This window comes from Phyllobates terribilis, unplaced genomic scaffold, assembly GCF_046119375.1.
Source record: "Phyllobates terribilis strain yellow unplaced genomic scaffold, ASM4611937v1 Scaffold_8__6_contigs__length_399053987, whole genome shotgun sequence".
Lineage (NCBI taxonomy): Eukaryota > Metazoa > Chordata > Amphibia > Anura > Dendrobatidae > Phyllobates > Phyllobates terribilis.
Genome location: NW_027362768.1, coordinates 302837336 through 302859695, shown reverse-complemented (window position 1 = coordinate 302859695; position 22360 = coordinate 302837336).

Below are 22360 nucleotides of genomic sequence, written 5' to 3'. Positions count from 1 at the left end.
TCAAAAAAAATAATAGTGTTTTCATGCACCGTCTCTTTAAAAAAGCCGGCCGGCAATTCAGCAGCGGTACCCGACAATTTAGAATAGACAGAATAGAGCTTCACACATTGATTAGATAGATAGAAACATGTCAGTCACATATATATGAAGTACAGTGATAGTGTTGGTTACTGTACTTGTCATTTAGTATTAAAATAAAGGATTTATTATTAAAAAAATTGGCGTGGGGTTCCCCTTAATTTTAGTCTCTAGCGGAGGTTAAGCAGACAGCTGGGGCAGATGTTTGAAGCCTGGGAAGGGGGTAATACCCACGGAGCTTCCCAGGCTATTAATATCAGCCCCCAGCTGAATACATAGCCTTTACTAGCTATTAAAATGGGGGACCCCCCAAAAAAATGACGTGGGGTCCCCCCTAATTTAATAGCTAGCAAAGGCTAGGCAGACAGCTGGGGGCTGATATTAATAGCCCAGGAAGGGAGCCATGAATATTGGCCCCCTCCCAGGCTAGAAACACCAGCCGTCAGCCGCCCCAGAAATGGCGCATTCATAGGATGCGCCAATTCTGGCACTTAGCCTCGCTCTTCCACGCTGCCCTGTAGCGGTGGCAGGGGGTAATAGGGGTGGGGTTGATGTCAGCTTATAATGCCAGCTGACATCAAGCCCAGGTTAGTAATGGAGAGGCGTCTATAAGACACCCCCATTACTAACCCCATAGTCAAAGTTAAAATAAACACAAACACCCAGAATAAAGTCCTTTAATTGAAATAAAGACACAATTCTTTATTGTTCTAAATTAAACCATACTTACCGTCACGCCCATTCCAGCTGAAGCCAACGATCTCCTGTAATAAAAATAAAATAATAAAGCAACCTCATCCTTACCTTTCCATGGTTCCCACGACAGCTTCAGCTCTGCTACATCGAGATGACAGGCTGGACCGCAGCAGAACGCTGCCATCCAGCCTGTCATCCCGCAGACACTGAGAAGAGCAGGCTTGCTTGCGCTCCACATTGTCCCTCTGTGACGGCATAAAGATGAGCCGAGGTCATGTCCAATGAACTCGGCTCACCTCATCCACGTCACTTACAGCGTGGGAGAACTCTCACGCTGAAGCGCTGAGTGCAGGAGAATTTTCCCACGCTGTCAGTGACGTGCATGAGGTGAGCCGAGTTCATTGGACATGACCTCGGCTCATCTGGATGCCGTCACAGCGAGACACTGAGGAGCGCAAGCATGCCTGCTCTTCTCAGTGTCTGCGGGATGACAGGCTGGATGGCGGCGTTCTGCTGCGGTCCAGCCTGTCATCTCGATGTAGCAGAGCTGAAGCTGTCGTGGGAACCATGGAAAGGTAAGGATGAGGTTGGTTTATTATTTTTCTTTTATTGCAGGAGATCATTGGCTTCAGCTGGAATGGGCGTGATGGTAAGTATGGTTTAATTTAGAACAATAAAGAATTGTGTGTTTATTTCAATTAAAGGACTTTTTTCTGGGTGTTGTGTTTTTTTTAAATACTTTACTAGAAATTCATGGCGGTCATGTCTAATACTGGCGTGACCCCATGAATTTTGGGCTTGGGGCCAGCTGATAATACCAAGCTGGCCCTAACCCCTTTATTACCCAGTGAGCCACCGCACCAGGGCCCTGGATGAGTTGGGTACAGCGCCAGAAGATGGCGCTTCTATGAACGCGCCATTTTCCGGGGTGGCTGCGGACTGCAATTTGCAGCGGGGGGGCCCAGAAAGCTTGGGCCTCCCTGCGCTGCAGATTCCAGCCCCCAGCTGCCTAGTTGTACCTGGCTGGACACAAAAATAGGGCGAAGCCCCACGTATTTTTTTTTTAATTATTTCATGAAATTCATGAAATAATTAAGAAAAAAAGGCCTTCCCTATATTGTTGTGTCCGGTCAGGTACAAATAGTCAGCTGGTGGTTGGGGGCAGCCCGTTCCTGCCTGCTGTATCTGGCTGGACACAAATATAGTGCGAAGCCCCACTTCAATTTTGTTTAATTATTTCATGAAATTCATGAAATAATTAAGAAAAAAAGGCCTTCCCTATATTGTTGTGTCCGGCCAGGTACAAATAGGCAGCTGGTGGTTGGGGGCAGCCCATTCCTGCCTGCTGTACCTGGCTGGACACAAATATAGTGCGAAGCCCCACTTCAATTTTTTTAAATTATTTCAGGAAATTCATGAAATAATTAAAAAAAAATTGAGGTGGGGCTTCGCACTATATTTGTGTCCAGCCAGGTACAGCAGGCAGGAACGGGCTGCCCCCAACCACCAGCTGCCTATTTGTACCTGGCCGGACACAACAATATAGGGAAGCCCTTTTTTCTTAATTATTTCATGAAATAATTTAAAGAAAATTGACGTGGGGCTTCGCCCTGTTTTTGTGTCCAGCCAGGTACAACTAGGCAGCTGGGGGCTGGAATCCGCAGCGCAGGGAGGCCCAAGCTTTCTGGGCCACCCCCGCTGCAAATTGCAGTCCGCAGCCACCCCGGAAAATGGCGCGTTCATAGAAGCGCCATCTTCTGGCGCTGTACCCAACTCATCCAGGGCCCTGATGCGGTGGCTCACTGGGTAATAAAGGGGTTAGGGCCAGCTTGGCATTATCAGCTGGCCCTAAGCCCAAAATTCATGGGGTCACGCCAATATTAGACATGACCACCATGAATTTCTAGTAAAGTATTTAAAAAAAACACAACACCCAGAAAAAAGTCCTTTAATTGAAATAAACACACAATTCTTTATTGTTCTAAATTAAACCATACTTACCGTCACGCCCATTCCAGCTGAAGCCAACGATCTCCTGAAATAAAAGAAAAATAATAAAGCAACATCATCCTTACCTTTCCATGGTTCCCATGACAGCTTCAGCTCTGCTACATCGAGATGACAGGCTGGACCGCAGCAGAACGCTGCCATCCAGCCTGTCATCCCGCAGACACTGAGAAGCGCAGGCATGCTTGCGCTCCTCAGTGTCTCGCTGTGAGGGCATCCAGATGAGCCGAGTTAATGTCCAATGAACTCGGCTCACCTCATGCACGTCACTGACAGCGTGGGAAAATTCTCCTGCACTCAGCGCTTCAGCGTGGGAGAATTCTCACGCTGAAGCGCTGAGTGCAGGAGAATTCTCCCACGCTGTCAGTGACGTGCAGGAGGTGAGCTGAGTTCATTGGACATGAGCTCACCTTATGCACGTCACTGACAGCGTGGAAGAAAGCGTCTTCTGAGCAGTTTGTCAGCTTTTGGACACCTTTGAAGGTGTTTTCTATGTGTTTCTATGTGTTTTTGTTTGCCTGCCATTGGTTTTAACGGTGTTCGACGGTGTTCTAAGGTGTTCGACGAACAGTTCGACGAACAGTTCCTCGAACATCCCGGTGTTCGACGAACCGAACCGAACCCGAACACTACGGGGGTGGCTCAACACTAATAAAGAGCCCTGACACACATCACCATCAATGAGTTTAACTGACAAACAAACAAATTCTTCCCTTATCAATCCTAAACACTATTTGCATAATAATTTGGAACACAGTGTACATGTGCTTTTCCACAAAACACCAGTGGTTCACGTAGTGAATCTTACAGTTCTAACTTGCCAACCGTGGTCTGTATGGAGTTGTTCAATAAAGGGCCCAAAATTAAGACAACATAGATGGGAGAGGTCTCTATGAATAGGAATTCCTAAGTATTTGATACCCTGTGAGGGCCAGGCAAAGGGAAAGTTGGACTGGATGGAATCCTGTATGGATTTGGGGAGGGAGACATCGAGGGCCTCAGACTTCGTTGCATTGATTTTAAAATTTGACCATGTAACAAAGTGATCTATTACATAACAGCAGGGATGGATATATGTGATTGAGTGATATATACTTGTACTCAGTGCCTCCCACCTCAATCCACCTAATATTGGGGTTATGGCGAATTGATGAGAGCAGGTGCTCCGTCACTAGGATGTATAAGAGAGGGGACAGAGGACATCCCTGCCTTGTCCCATTGGTGATTATGAAAGGTGATGAAAATGTTCCATTTATCTTCAGCCTAGGTGACGTATTGCGATACAGGGCCGTGATTTTGCCTATAAAAGGGTCCCCTAGACCCCTACCCCAAGCTTTTTAAGGGAATAATATATTGCGTGCCAGGAGACTCCATGGAGTGCTTTCTCAGCATCCAACGAGAGTATCTAATTACAAATTTTAACTGCATCTAGCCCAGGAATTACTTTGTGCCTAGTAGCAGTGTCTGCTAGTCAGCGGGTTATCCCAGCTGTTAAGCAAGCTACACTACCTGTAGTTTGGACACTTAATTTTTTCAAAGGAAATGGTTCGGGCCCCCGGGACACTCAGTGAAGAGCATCGGGGAGACACCCCAAGGCATAGGGGCTGGGACTGGCGGTAGGACGCCTTTCGGTGGACCCCCAAGCTCGATCCTTATAAAAGCTTTTTAACTGCAGCAGCGTTAGTGGACGCTACTGGAGCTGGAATTACGCGGCTGCTGGCATGAGACTTGCCCTCCAATAGATCCTTGTAAAAGGATTTAAAGTGTATTCATTAAAATTAGAGAGACAATTTAAATTAAAAAGCTTAGACCTGCCTCCACCACAGGGGGGCTCGCTCGACCCACCAGCGGACAGGCACCAGTATTGGGAGAGGGGGGCTGGCCGTCAGGGTCCACCGCAGCTCTGGCACAAACCCGGCGACACGGAGGTCGCACGGGCAGGAACGGACGGGCCGTGTCGGCTTCTCACTTTTTGGTTTTAGAAGGGCATGACATGCCTATATCTGTGTCTCCCCCTCCTTTTACTCCTCCACCTCTTTTCTTTTCGCATGACTATATGTACTTGTCACTTTTCCATGTGTTAGTTGTGTCTTCTGAGCAGTTTGTCAGCTTTTGGACACCTTTGAAGGTGTTTTCTATGTATTTCTATTTGTTTTTGTTTGCCTGCCATTGGTTTTAACGGTTTTTGAAGGTGTTCGACGAACAGTTCGGCGAACATACGGGTGTTCGACGAACCGAACCGAACTCGAACACTACGGGGGTGGCTCAACACTACTCCCGTGTGCATGATTTGCGAATGTTTGACAGTTTTACTACATGTGAGGAATGTCTATTTCTTACACATTCCTCACAAGTAATAAAGCTGTCAAACGGTTGCAAATCATGCACACGGGAGCAATTTAAACATGTCACCGAGCAGCTGTAAATACTCGGAGCTCGCCCGAGCATACTCGGAACAGAACATACTCGCTCAACACTAGTAGAAAACATTTTGGCCACCAAGAGGGTAAGAGGAAAGACTTTCTTTCTTGTGGATTGGAACGGGTTTGGCCCGGAGGAGTGGTCTTGGGAACCCAGGAAGAACATTCATGCCACTCATCTTCTTAAAAAATTTCTCTTGGGCTTAAAGAAGGGGGGCATAAGGGGGGGGGGTACTGTAGCATCAGCGTCTCTGCCTACTGCCGGGCAGAGACGCCGTTCCCCTCACCGCCACGGCCCTCACTCCTTTATTGAGGGTGTCTTGATAATTGCTAATAATTTCCATCTATTGTCTATTCCATTTGCACAACATCATGTAAAATTGACTGTCAATCAGTGTTGCTTCCTAAGTGGACAGTTTGATTTCACAGAAGTTTGATTTACTTGGAGTTTGATTTACTTGTAAAGAACATAAAAATTAGCGCTGAATAAAAATACCCATATCTCTGGAACCTTGTGATGGATTTTAAAGCAAAAAAAAATAAAAGGATACTAAGGGGAACAGCAGGAATAAAGCGATAGCAAAAACTGGCCACTTTTGACATGTTTATTTTAATACTAGTAGACCTTGTATATAGAATTTCACAAGGAAGATGTCTAATACTGTCATCCTCTACTTGAAAACTAATGCATAACCTAGTCGTAGAATACTTTAGGTCATCAATATCAGATCGATGGGGGGGTCAACACTCAGCAGTCACACCAATCAGCTTTCAGCTCTGGGGGCGGCTGAATGTGAACAGTATACAGAAGCTGTTTAGAGATATACTTTTATTCAAGCAAATGGGAGTTGAGCTACAGTACCATGGAGAAGTCACTAAACGGTATACAGAACTTTCAGCCACCTCCAAAGCTGATAAGAACTGATCGGTTGGGTTGCCAAGTGTTGGACCTCCACGGATCTAATATTAATGAGCTATTTAGAAAATAGATCATCAATATCAAAGTAATGGATAACCCCTTTAATCTATTCTAACAGTCAGCAATTAACCTTCTCACCTTTTTTATTTATTTCTGACAACCTTTATTCATATGTACAATCTTCTATATTTCTTATTAGTTTAGTTGCCTTTTTCTAATCCCTTACTGCTCTATGACAAATATAGTGTATCCGAGGGCATGTATGTAATACAGTTTGTGTAGTTACTGTCTGTATACGCACAACCAGTGTCAGGAGCCAGGCTGAAAAGCATATACCATTCTGCTAAAACCACCTGCCTTATCAAGGCAGCCAGGGACCCGAAAATAGCCCCATAGCTGCCATTTTACTCCTCCAATTAGACCCCGCCAGTGCATGTCATACAAAAAGAAAAAAACAATGGCAGAATGAGTTTTGTTCGTTCATTTACCTCCCAAAAATGATAAAAAAAATTACATGTATGATGTAACCCAAAATAGTACTAATCAAAATTTCAACAGATCTAGAAAACAAATCAAGTTCTCGTATAGCACTGTCAATAAATGTGTAAAACAAAAAGTTATGGTTCCCAAATTATGGTGACAAAAAACAAACAAATTATATTTAACAAAAAATTTAATAATTGCCAAAAGTTTGAAAACAATAATAAATAAATAAAATGTATACATTTTGGAATAACATGTCACCTATATATTGCATAGTGAAAGCCGTAGTAATAATAGAAAAAATAAAAACAAAATTGATAAAGTTGCACAATTGCATTGCTGTTTTTTCTATTCCTTTCTCATGCCCCCCCCCCCCCCTCAAAAAAATCCCACACATCATATTCATGTCAAAATTATAAAATTATAAAATTAATAGGTACAATTTGTTCCACAACAAGGCATCATATGGCTATGACAATGGGTGGGGGATCAGAGAGAATGTGCTAGCCAGGTTAATACACTGTAATATATGGGAGCGCACCAGGTTAGGGAATACACCACTAACAACGGGCATTGCAACCATCAACCTGCAGATTCACAAAGAGTACCGAATGTTCTGATTTGCTAAAAGCCTGGGCTCTCCGATTTTTTGGCCAGCATAGTACTATGACTACTTATTAGGTGGTGCACACTGTCCTGCTTTCCTTCCAGCCCTCTGAAAGGGAATCTGTCACCAGGTTTTGTTACCCCCATCGAAAAGCAGCACAATGTAGGGGCAGAGACCCTGATTCCAGCAATGTGTCGCTTACTGGCCTGCTTTCTGCAGTTCTGATACAATCTACCAGTTCTCTGAATGCTGAGCTGTGTATAACCCCGCCCACACCACTGATTGGCAGCTTTTTGCCTATGCATACTGCACACAAAAATCTGACAATCAGTGGTGGGGGCGGGGTTATACAGAGCTCATGAATATGGAGGACTACATGGCTGCAGGTTTACTAGTCCTCTAGTAATAATTTCCTGCTGAGAAAACTGATTTTATTAAAACTACAGCAAGTGAGTGATACATGGGTGGGATCAGGGTCTCTGTACATTATACTGCTCTCCAAAACCTGCTGACCGATTCTCTTGAAGCCTGTGACTCTGCTCCTGTCCCCTGATTGGCTGCATAAATGACAGGTTTCAGCCATACCGGGACATGAGGACGGTGCAGTCATGTCTTTCAGAGGCGGCGCTGACCATTGCAACAATTTTCGCTAGATCCACATGAGTGGCAGTAGGTGAATATCCCTATGTTCATTATTTTTTAATAATCCATGCCTAACAAAAAAAATGTTAACATTGTGACAACTAATAGGTGCTTTAAAAATCAAGGTATTATGTATATAAAACAAGATCACTCAAGTATTAGGAGGTTTATGGATGGATGAAAGCTAATGATTCCAATCAAGGTAAATGTCGTAGATGTCAAGAAGTCCACACAAGCATTGGAAAGCTGCCAAAACAAAATAGAAAAATATATAATGATGATGATGATGATGATGATGATGAATCCTCACTGCAATACTGTATGTTCTTAGAGAATGGAGACTGACTATGACTACAATGTGGTCAATTATTGAGTTCAATCTCCATTATCTGTGGATAGACCCCTTTAGTGTATAATTGTGTATAATTATTCACTTTCTGCCTGAGGGCTGAGAGCGATTATAGAGTCTATAAATGGTCAAGCGAAGAACTCGGTCATATTTTTAACCCATTTGTTGGCATTTAAAAAAAAAAATTTATACAGCGTACAACTACCATATTAACTTAACACAATTGTCATGTAGAGCGTAAAATTGGGTAATTCTTTTGCCCCAGAGGTAAATTGTTACACATTAATAAGGTTATTTACAGTTGGGCTCCCTTCTTCTTAGTAATGACCAACCAAATAAAGGATAGTGGTTTCATTTTCTGACACTGCAGGAAACGTCACTTTTTGTACAATATTTTACACAAAATATTATAATAGTCTGTAAAATATAAACCAAGAGTAGTAGTAGAAAGTATTATTTCTGGTCAACTAAAATATGGCAGCTGTCGTCAACTGGAGGTCAAAGTATTTGGTAGAGTTGCAGCTCGGGGATGACGAGCAGCAACATCTCCCCCGTCTCATGTAACTCAGCCGTTAATTCATTCAGATACTGCAGTATATATAATTTCAGCTATATTATTTCATTAAAGAGTAAATAAACTTGAAAAAAAAATATTTTTTAGCTTATAATCATTGTTTGGGGTCCAGGTCCTGAACCCACCACTAATTACTCAAACCAATAGAAGTAGTCAGTCTGTTATCAAAATTTTGTAAAAAGTTTAAAGGGAACTTTTCTGCTGATTAATTCTGCCCAGAACCTGACTGAACGATTGTAGCCGGGTTCATTTTTCTCTGAAATTCTGAAGCATTTCAGAAAAAATCTCATTAGTGGATCATAACCATAGATAAAGCTAGTCTGGTGCTGCCTCCGGCCAACTTCTCCAAGCTCTGCTAGAGGTGATTTACTGGTCTATCCCATAGTGAGAGATCAATCAGCTGGATCGGCTAGAGGTGGCATCAGACCAGTCCCTTCTTTGGTCAGGCAGGCAGGTCAGTACCAGGAGACACAGGTAGAGACAAAATCATTGGGCAGGAGAATGGTCAGTAAGAGAGCCAAGGTCTGAGCCAGGAATATCCACTAACACAGGAGTTCACCAGAGTTAGTTTGAACTATAACTGGCACTGGATAGCAGGATTTCATGACCTTAAATAGTTTGCAGCCCTGCCCAGGCTAAACAGTGGGGAGCAAACACTAACAAAAGTTAACTCCCAACCTCCCAGCCTGGATTGTTCTTCAAGAGAAAACAGGATTAGAGATGTGCCCCATGTTGCCAGCACCAAAAGCATGACACCGCCTGGTGACAGATGAAGAAACAGGGCAGGCAGGCAGTAACACAGATGTCAAAATCAATTCCTATTGTGGATTTGTAGTGAGCTGGCAGGCTCTGGCTGTTCTGTGATAATTGAGATAGAGCCTGTGACAGAAATGATAACGCAGGATGGTGTTGCCACCTTGTGGCCAGAGGTTGCACCTGCGCAGGATGTGATGACAGAGAAAAAGACTGAGTCTCCTGTGTCCCTCCCTGGAGAGTCACGTGAGCAAAGTGAAAAAAAGAAAAAGCGCGGAGAGTCTGAGGTGGTCTGTAAAAAGAACCAGGATGGTGTGCAGGTCCTTGTGTGTGCCGTAGAGGATACTCTCAACGTGGTTTCTGTTATCTGACACCTTATCCTCAGAGTTTTCCCCAGCTTCCGCACTGCTGAAGGATTCAGCTGTTACACTCCCCACTACTGGAGTGTGAACCACATAAGGGAATCCACAAGAGCTACTACCCGGATCAGAGAGACTGTAAGCGGGACCTCTGGCGAGAGGCCGAAGTATTCCTTCCTTTCAGCGAAGTCTGCTGTTCCTGTTTTCTTCGGCTGGGACGCCTTCCTGCAAAGACAGACAGGCCTGCGACGGGGGACACATCCTTCTGGAGTAAAGGACTGGTAACGTGTGAGTAGGGACAGTGAGGGTCAGCTTATAACTACACGTTATTCCTGTGAACATTTACGGTTGTCATTTACTGTGTTCTGCTGTGTTAAAAATGTATACAAGTAAAGATACGGTTATCAAGGTAGAGTCTGTGTGTGGGGATCTTGCTGGGCCAGATCATGGATATCAATGCGCGGCCTTGCCCGCGGTCACTTCATCTGGCGTAGTCGGCAGGATCTGTGACCAGAAAGATTCCCACCCAGGCCACGTGTACAGTCAGAAAGCCCCGCCGGTGTCTATTGTGAATCAGGTTAGGAAATTTGGCGGACGAAACTACCCTGTACCAGAGAGGGCGGAACAAGTCCGGATACTGGGGGAAATGTATAATATTGACCCTAAGACCTTGGCAGAAATGGCGGTACTGACGCTAGAAGGGGAGGCATGGACGACAGTCAGACTGGAGACGGTCAGGGGCCAGCGTACAGTGGATGATTTGGTGCGGGTGCTGGAGAACACCTATGGGCCGACCACATACCCGGGAACACTGCGACACATGTTCTTTAGACGGACGCAGCTTGAATGGGAGGATATTCCCCAATATGCGAACGCCCTTCAGGTACTCCTTGAACAAGCCTGTGGAAAAGGGGAACAACTAGCTGGTATGGCTCCTCGTGATCTGGTACTGAGAGACCAATTTGTAATAGGACTGAGAGACCGGTATCTTAACCGTACGTTACAGGACTTGATCCGGATGATGCCAACTCTTACTTTTGCTGAAGTCAAACAGGAAGCCATAGAACGTTCAAGGGGACCCGTCATGGATGTGGGGATTCAAGGTGCTGCGTGCAGATCCATATCTGACAATAAAAATCCGAACAGTGACACGGAAGACCTGAAACAGATGGTTGCAGACTTACAGAAACAGATATTACAGTTAACATTAGACCGACAGGGAGACCAGAGAAGACAGCCTAGCCGTCCCGTGGGACAGTGTTGGTCATGCGGTGATCCTCACCATAGGGCAAATCGTTGTCCTCAACACCTCCCTCCGCAAAAACCTCCGTCGCACCAACGAACAAACCCTCAGTCACCCCAGCGAAGGGAATTTCGATCAGACCAGTGAATGGAACCCCAGCCATATCCACAAGCAGAGCTACCACGCCGGGCCTGACCACAATGGCTGCCGTTAAAGTAGACACCCCTGCAGTTGAGGCTCGCGCAGCAGGGGAGGCCAAAGAGAGGGGTGTGAAAAACAGAGCCGACAGCGGAGTGCTCTTGCCTCGAGTAGCCCGACACTTGAAGTTGTCCTGGAAGGAATTGCCGTACAGGGACTGATGGACACTGGGTCACAAGTGACCACGATCTCTGAACAGTTTTACGAAAATTACCTCAAACCAAGAACTGCTTGTGACCCAGACACCGCCATTAAGATTATTGCGGCTAATAATCTACCCATTCCAGTGACCGGAGTTGCTTGGATGGACACAAAGGCCTGCGGACAGGACTTAGGGAAACGAGGGATCATCATCGTCAAGGAAGGTTTCGGCTCCGAGACCCCAGTGATAGTTGGAATGAACATCTTGAAAGACCTGGATCTTATGCTGTTGACAAGAAAAGGACCCAAATACTTGCAGAAAGTCACCAAACATAAGCCGACTCGTCTGGCGTTCCAGCGCGTAATCCGGACCGTTGGACTTCAACAGATGGCAGAGGAACAATTACCCCTAGCCGCCATTACGGTGCCACGCCGTACCCGGATTACTTTGCCCGCTGAAAAAGAGACAGTCATTTCCTTACCCCTTAACACCCACCGACAACTTGAGGGGGTTGAAGTGTTGATCGAGCCGAGGACCCCAAGTGGGGGTAAGCTAAACCCACTAGTTGCTCGCACTCTGGCCGTCGTGAGGAACGAGAGAGTCCCTGTCAGGCTAAACAACACCGCAGACGTAGGCCTAGCCCTTGAAGCCAGCACTCAACTTGCCCGGGTATATGCTCTACCCACGGAAGTGAATCCCATTTGACCCCTAAAATTCACCCCGTCTACAGAAGGCGACTGGACGGTAACCGTCTCAGCCATAAACGCTCAAGTAGACGATGAAGACATTGGGCGAAAACTACGGGAAAAAGTACAGCTAGACACGTCTCAATACACCAAACAAGAAGTGTCTCAAGTGGAGGAACTCCTACGGGAACACCAAGACTCCTTTGCAAAGCATGACACAGACTTTGGGTGTACCACCAGTATCCAGCAAGAGATACCCACGGGCGATACCCCCCCAATCCGCGAGAGGTACCGGCAGATACCACCTCAACAATACCAGGAGGTGAAAAGCCTATTAGATTCCATGCTACACGCCGGAGTGGTACGTGAAAACCAGAGCCCGTGGGCTGCACCCGTGGTGATAGTCAAAAAGAAAGATGGTTCCCTGAGATTTTGCGTAGACTACCGTAGGCTGAACGCTTGCACTATCCGAGACTCATATCCACTTCCCCGGATCGAAGAGTCACTGACCGCCCTGAAGAAGGCCAAATATTTTTCGTCCCTAGACCTGGCCAGTGGATATTGGCAGGTTCCAATGAGTGAGAAGGACAGGGAAAAGTCCGCCTTCATCCTTCCCATGGGCCTGTATGAGTTCGACCGGATGCCGTTCGGCTTGAATAACGCACCAGGGACCTTTCAGAGACTGATGGAACGCTGTCTGGGAGACTTCAACTTTGAGTTTACGCTGATATACCTTGACGACATCGTGGTATACTCCGCCACCTTTGAGGATCATCTTCACAAGCTTGGCCAAGTGTTCCAGCGCTTGAGGGGACACGGCTTGAAGTTGAAGCCCAGCAAGTGCCGTCTGTTCCAGCAGGAAATCGACTACTTGGGTCACCGGATCTCGGCCGAAGGTGTCCAGCCCTCTCTGGAGAAGATAGCAGCCGTTCAAGAGTGGTCGCAGCCAACTACCGTCAAAGAAGTCCGGGCTTTTCTGGGACTGGCAGGCTACTACCGTCGGTTTGTCAAGGACTTTGCTCGGCTTGCTGAACCACTGCATGAGGTTCTCCGAGGGACCACGAACAGTCCCAGAGGACGACTCATCAGTTGGGGGCCTGACCAAGAAAAATCCTTTCAGGCACTTAAGGCTGCTCTAACATCACCCCCTGTTCTGGCGTATGCAGATTACACATTACCGTTCCAGTTGCACACCGACGCCAGCCTTCAAGGTCTAGGGGCGGTCCTCTCTCAAGTTCAAGATAATAAAGAACGCGTAATAGCCTATGCCAGTAGGTCCCTCCGTGACACCGAAAAGAATCCCGTCAACTACAGCTCCTTCCGCTTGGAACTCTTGGCTCTGACTTGGGCTATGACGGAGAAATTTGCTGGCTATCTGACAGGAGCGGAGGTGCTGGTCATGACGGACAACAATCCTCTCGCCCACCTAGAGAATGCCAAACTAGGGGCAATGGAACAGCGCTGGATGGCCAGGCTCTCTAGATTCCAGTACAAAATTAAATACAGAGCGGGGAATGAGAATCAGAATGCTGACAGCCTGTCTAAAGTGACATCATCCCCGCCAGTGGGGGACCGGGATGAAGAGTTGGAGGAAGATGAGAAGCCTGACTTTGCCCAGCTCGCAAAGCAAATAGAAGATAGCCGCCAGTATGCTGTAGGAGGGATTTAAGCAGTAGTGGGATCTCCCCTGTCCCAGCAAGAATGGGCCAAGCTTCAAGATCGAGATCCCGAGCATGTCTTACTGAAACGGTATGTGAATAAACAAGAGAAACCGCCCTCCGAAGTGAGAGCCCGACTATCGACCAGAGCCTTGACTCTGCTTGCCCAATGGGATCGACTGATCGTGAAAGATGGAGTCCTGTATCGCAGGGCCCTTTTATCCCATATGCTGGAGGAGTGTTTGCAGATTGTCGTCCCGGTGCAGTTGGCCCATGAGATGGTGGGCGAAGCTCACAGGAGGAACGGCCACTTCGGCATAGACAAGACCCTCCGGTGGACCCAGCAGTTAATTTTTTGTCCGGGGCTCCGTAAGCTGGTTGAAAACGTCTGTCAAGAATGCCGTACCTGTGAATTCCACAAGCCCCTCGAGCTGTTGATGGTGGACTATCTGTTGATCGGAACGGCGAATTGTGGCTACCAGTACTGTCTGGTGATGGTGGACCACTTCACGAAATTCGCCGTCGCTGTTGCTACCAAGGATCAGACTGCCGAATCAGCTGCACAGGCCATCTGTCAACAGTTCGTTCGGGTCTACGGATGTCCGGAGCGGCTGCACTCTGATCAGGGGGCTTGTTTCGAATGGCGAGTCATTGAAGAACTCCGACGGATGTATGGAATCAAGAAGTCCAGGACCACCCCTTACCATCCACAAGGGAATGGCGCGTGTGAACGCTTTAACTGGACCCTCTTACAACTGATCCTCCCAGAACTGCTGTGGGCCTATAATAATCAAGTCCATTCCGTCACCGGATACACCCAATACACCCTTCTCTTTGGCCGTCCAGGCAAAGACATCCATGAGTTGCAACTGTCTAACTCCGAAGAAGATACCTGTGGTACCTATCCTTCTTGGCTACAAACACACCGCCAGAGAATGGAGACTGTCTACCGGCTAGTAGGCCGACAAATCCAGGATCAAGTGCATGCTGACCCACTTCCGGTACAAGAGGACTCACTGAATATAGGTCAACTGGTCCTAGTCCGTATAAAGAAACCGCAAGGGAAACTCCGGCCCAAGTGGGAGACCGAAGTCTATAAAGTAATTTGACACCCGTACCCCGGTGGCCCCGTCTATCGAGTGCAGGGCGAAGACAGCGGCAGCATCCGTACTTTGCACCGCAATATGTTGCGCCCCTGTCGCTCCCAGCCTGACTCCCCTACTGTGATACCTAGAGAGATGGATATCACTAATAGTGTTGAGCCACCCCCGTAGTGTTCGAGTTCGGTTCGGTTCGTCGAACACCCGTGTGTTCGCCGAACTGTTCGTCGAACTGTTCGTCGAACACCTTCGAACACCGTTAAAACCAATGGCAGGCAAACAAAAACACATAGAAACACATAGAAAACACCTTCAAAGGTGTCCAAAAGCTGACAAACTGCTCAGAAGACACAACTAACACATGGAAAAGTGACAAGTACATATAGTCATGCGAAAAGAAAAGAGGTGGAGGAGTAAAAGGAGGGGGAGACACAGATATAGGCATGTCATGCCCTTCTAAAATCCAAAAAGTGAGAAGCCGAGACGGCCAGTCCGCTCCTGCCCGTGCCACCTCCGTGTCGCCGGGTTTGTGCCAGAGCCGCGGTGAACCCTGACGGCCAGCCCCCCTCTCCCAATACTGGTGCCTGTCCGCTGGTGGGTCGAGAGAGCCCCCCTGTGGTGGAGGCAGCTCTAAGCTTTTTAATTTAAATTGTCCCTCTAATTTGAATGAATACACTTTAAATCCATTTACAAGGATCTATTGGAGGGCAAGTCTCATGCCAGCAGCCGCGTAATTCCAGCTCCAGTAGCGTCCACTAAAGCTGCTGCAGTTAAAAAGCTTTTATAAGGATCGAGCTCGGCTGTCCACCGCAAGGCATCCTAGTGCCAGTCCCAGCCCCTATGCCTTGGGGTGCCTCCTGATGCTCTTCACTAAGTATCCCGTGGTCCCGAAGCATTTCCTTTGAAAAAATTAAGTGTCCAAACTACAGGTGGTGTAGCTTGCTTAACAGCCGGGATAATCCGCTGACTAGCAGACACTGCTACTAGGCACAAAGTATTTCCTGGGCTAGATGCAGTTAAAAATTTGTAAGTAGATACTCTCGTTGGATGCTGAGAAAGCATTCCATAGAGTCTCCTGGCACGCCATATATGATTCTCTTAAAAAGCTTGGGGTAGGGGTCTAGGGGACCCTTTTATAGCCAAAATCACGGCCCTGTATCACAATACGTCACCTAGGCTGAAGATAAATGGAACTGTAGCACCGAGGGCTCGGTTGCTACAGACGTATTGCACCTCACCCAGAGGTGTGATATCTCACTCTCAGATAAGGATGGAGTGTGGATCAGGACCCGACACCTACATGCATTACACCACATTGCCGTGGGGCAGGGCGACCAATATGCCCCTGAGATGGGCACGACAGTCCCTGTCCCTGGCTGGAGTGGGGGGAGGGAACACTGAGGAAGGGGAACCCTGCAGTGCAGGAGCAGGGAGGAAGCAGTTCCTGGGTGCATTGAGAAGGGAGTATAAAAGGTGGGCACCATCTTAGTTCAGTGCAGAGAAGTCTGAGCAGAAGTGGCAGGGAGCAGGGGCTCTGCATGAGCTCTGCTCCGGAGGCGGGCCTAGTAACAGAGGCCCAGGCCTGCAAGAGGGAGAAGGAAGGAAGAGGATCGGAGAAGGCTCCAGGAACGAGGAATGAAGGGATCCCAGGGGTGCGGACGGGCGAGTCGCCACCGCACGCCCGAATCCACCTGCGTGGAGGGGTCAGGCCAAAGGGGGAGACCGGTCCCCGAACTAGTGGAGGCAGGAAACGACCCTCAGCTAGAAACCGGAGGCTCTGACATTTTATGTGGCGCAGCCCCTTGCTCCACCCGCTAGGAAGGCACCACATAGGGTCAGGGAAACTGGCGCCAAGTTTACCAAGAGGAGGCCCGAGGCAGCCGGACAGAAGTGTTGGTAAGAAAGGCCAGACAAAGGACACACAAAGGGGGTCCTGTGAAGCGCTCCAAAGTTATCTGGGAGTTGTCTGAGCCCCTCACCTGGTGAGCACAGTATGACGTGGGCAGCCATTACCTGCAGACGTGGTCTGGATAATAAGAACTGTGAGTAAAGGCCCTGAACTGCATCACTGACTCCGTGTCGTTACTGCTGCTGCCCTGCACCATCACCCCCATCCTCCGCATACACTGCCCTGAGGCTATACTCCTCCCGTGGGGAGTTATGCTACGCTCTGCTGCACCCACAACACCAGCCTTAGCGGTCTGCCCTGTAGCGGCGGTTCACTCTGACCGCAATCCACGGGTGGCGTAGTTGGACATTTAAACATCAAAACCACATAAATAGTTCCGCCACTGGTTTGACCGCCCTGAGCCACGGAACCGGATCGCCGCCACGAAGACTACAACCACCAGCATCCACCAAAAAGGGTCCGGCTCCGGGTGTCCCAAGGCCCAGGGGGTGCGTCAGAACATTTTCATCACCTTTCACAATCACCAATGGGACAAGGCAGGGATGTCCTCTGTCCCCTCTCTTATACATCCTAGTGACGGAGCACCTGCTCTCATCAATTCGCCATAACCCCAATATTAGGTGGATTGAGGTGGGAGGCACCGAGTACAAGTGCTCTCTATTTGCTGATGATGTCCTAGTATATATCACTCAATCACATATATCCATCCCTGCTGTTATGGCTGAAATAGATCACTTTGTTACATGGTCAAATTTTAAAATCAATGCAGCGAAGTCTGAGGCCCTCGATGTCTCCCTCCCTAAATCCATATAGGATTCCATCCAGTCCAACTTTCCCTTTGCCTGGCCCTCACAGGGTATCAAATACTTAGGAATTCCTATTCATAGAGACCTCTCCCATCTATGTTATCTTAATTTTGGGCCCTTTATTGAACAATTCCATACAGACCACGGTTGGCAAGTTAGAACTGTAAGATTCACTACGTGAACCACTGGTGTTTTGTGGAAAAGCACATGTACACCGCGTTCCAAATTATTATGCAAAAAGTGTTTAGGAGTGATAAGGGAAGAATTTGTTTGTTTGTCAGTTAAACTCATTGATGGTGATGTGTGTCAGGGCTCTTTATATCACTGTAAGCAATTGCAGACACCTGTGCTAATTAGTTTGGCAGGTGTGTCCAATGAAAGGCAAGACTACTTAAGAAGGCTCTCTCACATTATTAAGCAGCCTACATTTTCTGCCAAAATGGGAAAGAAAAAGGATGTGTCGGCTGCTGAGAAGCAACAAATTGTGGAGTGTTTAGGTCAAGGCATGACTACAATCAACATTGTGCGATGATCAGGATGAAGTGTCTTGGCAATCAAGAAGTATGTAGCTGATTCACAGTACACACGTGTGCGTGCTCATAAGGGCAAATTGAGGACTCTTTCCTACAGGCAATTACGTCAGGTTGAAACAGCAGCGGCAAAAAAGCCTTGTCATAGCAGCAGACAAGTTTTTGAAGCTGCTTGTGCCTCCAACGTCCCCCGAACAACAAGATGCAGGGTCCTTCAGAGGTTTGCAGCTGTGCATATGCCATCCTGTCGACCTCCTCTATCCACTTCACACAAGCAGAAACGGCTCCAGTGGGCCAAACATTACATGAAGACTGATTTCAAAACTGTTTTGTTCACGGATGAGTGCCGTGCAGCGCTCGATGGTCCAGATGAATGGAGTGGAGGATGGCTGGTTGATGGACACCCCACGCAAACACGGCTACAGCGCCAACAAGGAGGAGGTGGAGTAATGTTTTGGGCTGGAATCATGGGGAGAGAGATTGTCGGCCCCTTTAGGATCCCTGAAGGCGCTAAAGATGAACTCCATAATGTATGTGGATTTTCTCAAACAGCACTTCCTGCCATGGTTCAAGAAGAAGAACCGTGTATTTCACAGCAAGATCATTTTTCTGCATGATAATGCACCATCTCATGCTGCACATAAAACATCTGCATCTCTGGCTGATATGGGCATAAAAGGGGACAAACTTATGGTGTGACCCCCATGCTCCCCTGACCTCTACCCCATTCAGAACCTTTGGAGCATCATTAAAAGGAGTGTCTATGATGGCGGGAGGCAGTTCACATCTAAGCAACAGCTCTGGGAGGGTATTCTGTCCTCATGCAAAACAATTGAAGCAGAAACCATCCAAAACCTGACAAATTCAATGGACGAGAGAGTTCAGAAGCTCCTTTCGAACAAGGGGTCCTATGTGAAAATGTAACATCACCTAGAATAAAGTTTTGAGTTGAAAACTGTTTGATTTCAGTTTCTAACAACCTGCTAATGCTTATAATTTCAAAAATGACCATTTTTTTGGTCTTTATTAAAATGAAAAGGTTGATCGAAAAGTTTGGGGGATCTAAGAGTGTGGCAACCCAGTAGTCATGATTACTTCGAATTCTGACAATATGAGGGTCATGCTGCAGGTAGTGCAGCAAGAAGGCACTTATGTGTCTTGCGCATCTCGGAGCCCCAAAATTATTTTCCGGGCTAGATGCAGCTAAAAATTATTTTTAATTTTAAATCTGGTGAAGCTTATTATAGATGGCCTAATAGGATCAGTGCTGCACACTGCTACAAAGCCCAAATTATTTTCCAGTCAAGATACAGATAAAAATGATTAGTAATTTGAAAGCTTAAAACGGTTGGTAGGGTGATTTTAACCAATCATCAAGCTTTTACTCTCCCCAGGATGACACAGGGGTAGAAAAGTCGTTTCGGATCCATGATTTGTTCATCTTTATGAACGTGAGTCTGTCTACATTATCAGTGGAGAGCCGCGTGCGCTTATCTGTCAGCACACCACCAGCAGCGCTGAACACACGTTCAGACAGAACGCTGGCTGCGGGGCATGACAAGATCTCCAAGGCGTAAGTGGCTAGCTCCGGCCATTTATCCAGATTGGAAGCCCAAAAAGAGCAAGGGTCCAGTGACACAGTCGTGGCTTCAATGTTTACTTGGAGATACTCCTGTACCATCGTCTCTAGGCGTTGACTATGTGTCAGACTTCTTGTCTCCTGTGGCCTTGCAAAGGATGGGCTAAAAAAGTGGTGAAATGATTCCGCAAAATTGATGTTACCAGCAGATACTGTGGTTCTGTTACGGTTTGAGTGCTGAACACTTGACGGTCCCACGGTTGGCAAGTTGGAACTGTGAGATTCACTACGTGCACCACTGGTATTTTGTGGAAAAGCACATGTAAGATTCTGCAACAGTCTCTGCTGATACTCCTGCATGCGTGCATCCCTTTCTATGGCAGGAATAATTTCTGCAAATTTACTTTTGTACCGGGGATCTAACAGTGTGGCAACCCAGTAGTCAGGATTATTTCTACTTCTCACAATTCGAGGGTCATGTTGCAGGTAGTGCAGCAAGAAGGCACTCATGTGTGTTGCGCATCCAGGAGCACCAAGTCCCTGTTGTGTTGGTGGCGAGGTAACAATCATGCTTCCTTCCTCTGTCCTCTCCCCCCAACCTCGCACAACAGAAATGTGATCAAGGTCTCCCTCATCTGATGAGTCTTCCATCAGTTCGTCCTCCACTTCTTCCTGGGCTCCTGCACCTTCCTCACTAGTTTGGCTGCTACCATGCGCCCTGGTAAAATCATCTCCCCCACCCTCACATGCCTGCCGCCCTGGTGCTGCCGACCGTCTGGACCTTGCAGATGTTAGCCCTTCCGCATACAACTCCTCCTCCTCTACTTCCTCCACCTCCTCTTGTGCCACCACCTGACTCCGAATTCTGTTTAACATGTGCTCCAGCATGTAAATCACCGGAATAGTCATGCTGATAATGGCATCGTCAGCACTAAACATCTTCGTCGCCATTTCAAAACTGTGCAGAAGGGTGCATAGGTCCCTGATCTGAGACCACTCCTCCAGCGTGATTTGCCCCACCTCTGAATCTCGTTGGCCCAGGCTATACGTCAGAACGTATTGCACCAGGGCTTGTCGGTGCTGCCACAGTCGCTGCAACATGTGCAGAGTTGAATTCCACCGGGTAGGCACATCGCATTTTAGCCGGTGAAGTGGCAGGCCCAACGACTTCTGTAGAGATGTAAGTCGCTGAGCTGCGGGATGCTAACGGCGGAAGTGAGCACACAGCGACCGTGCCCTCTGCAGAAGGCCATCTAGTCTGGGATAGTGGGCTAAAAATTGCTGGACAACCAGGTTCAACACGTGAGCCATACAAGGCACGTGTGTGACATTGCCCCGGCGAAGGGCCGCACCCAGGTTTGCAGCATTGTCGCACACGGCCTTCCCTGGTTTCAGGTCCAGTGGAGACAACCATTCATGAAATTGGTTCTCCAGAGCTGACCACAACTCCTCAGCTGTGTGACTCACATTTCCCAGACATTTCAATGTAAAAACCGCCTGATGACGTTGAGCCCTACTGCCAGCATAGTAAGGAGGTGTGCAGGATCCCTTCTGCGCAGTTAGAAAGCTTGTGGCATGACCAGACAGGCTTTGGGTGCAGGTGGAAGACCGAGAGGAGGTTGAGGAGGCAGAAGCAGCGGAGGAAAAATGACATAAAGAGGATTGACGCACAACTCGTGGGGACGGCAAGACTTGGACAGCAGCCCCTTGTCCTGCTGTCACCATAGTTACCCAGTGCCCAGTCAGCGACATGTAACGCCCCTGTCCATGCCTACTCGTCCAAGTGTCTGTGGTGAAATGCACCCTGTCACACACAGAGTTTCTCAAAGAAGCGGTGATGTTGTGTGCGACATGCTGGTGGAGCGCAGGCACACCTTTCTTTGAGAAGTAGTGCCGACTGGGCATCTGGTACTGGGGCACTGCGACGGACATAAGGTCTCGAAAATCCTCTGTGTCCACCAGGCGGAAAGGCAGCATTTCTGTAGCCAAGAGCTTGCAGATGGTGAAATTCAACCTCTTAGCTTTCTCATGGCTAGGAGGAAATGGTCTTTTACTTGTCCACATCTGAGGGACCGAGGGCTGGCTATTGTGCTTAGACGGGGTTGATAAGGGTGTCCCCGGCAAACTGCCGGTCTGTGAGGAAGATGCAGGCGGACATGTTAGGTTGCCTTGATCCAAAGGTGGTGCTATCGATGTCGGACAGCGCTCAAGACCAGCTGGTGTTACCACCTCCAAAGAAAATGATGACCTGCCAATCACGCTGGCTGTTGCGGGTAAAGAGGTGGCAGGTCTGCGCCCCAAAACAGGTGTGACTGCTGTCCCCCCAGTCACAGAGGATGAAGAGGCCGCGGATGCACAAGATATGGCAGACGGTGGTTGGCCCGGCCGGCTAGACTGCATTGTAGCACACTGAGCTTCCCACTGCAACTTATGCTTCATGTCCATGTGCCGGTTCATGCATGAAGTACTCAAACTATGTATTTTTTGGCCTCTACTTAGCTTTTGCTGACAAATGTTACAGATAACACGAGTTGGGTCATCTTTATCGATCTGAAAAAATGCCCAGGCTATGCAAGGCTTAGCACCCATGCGACCTGAAGAGCCACCACGACTTGTGGTGAG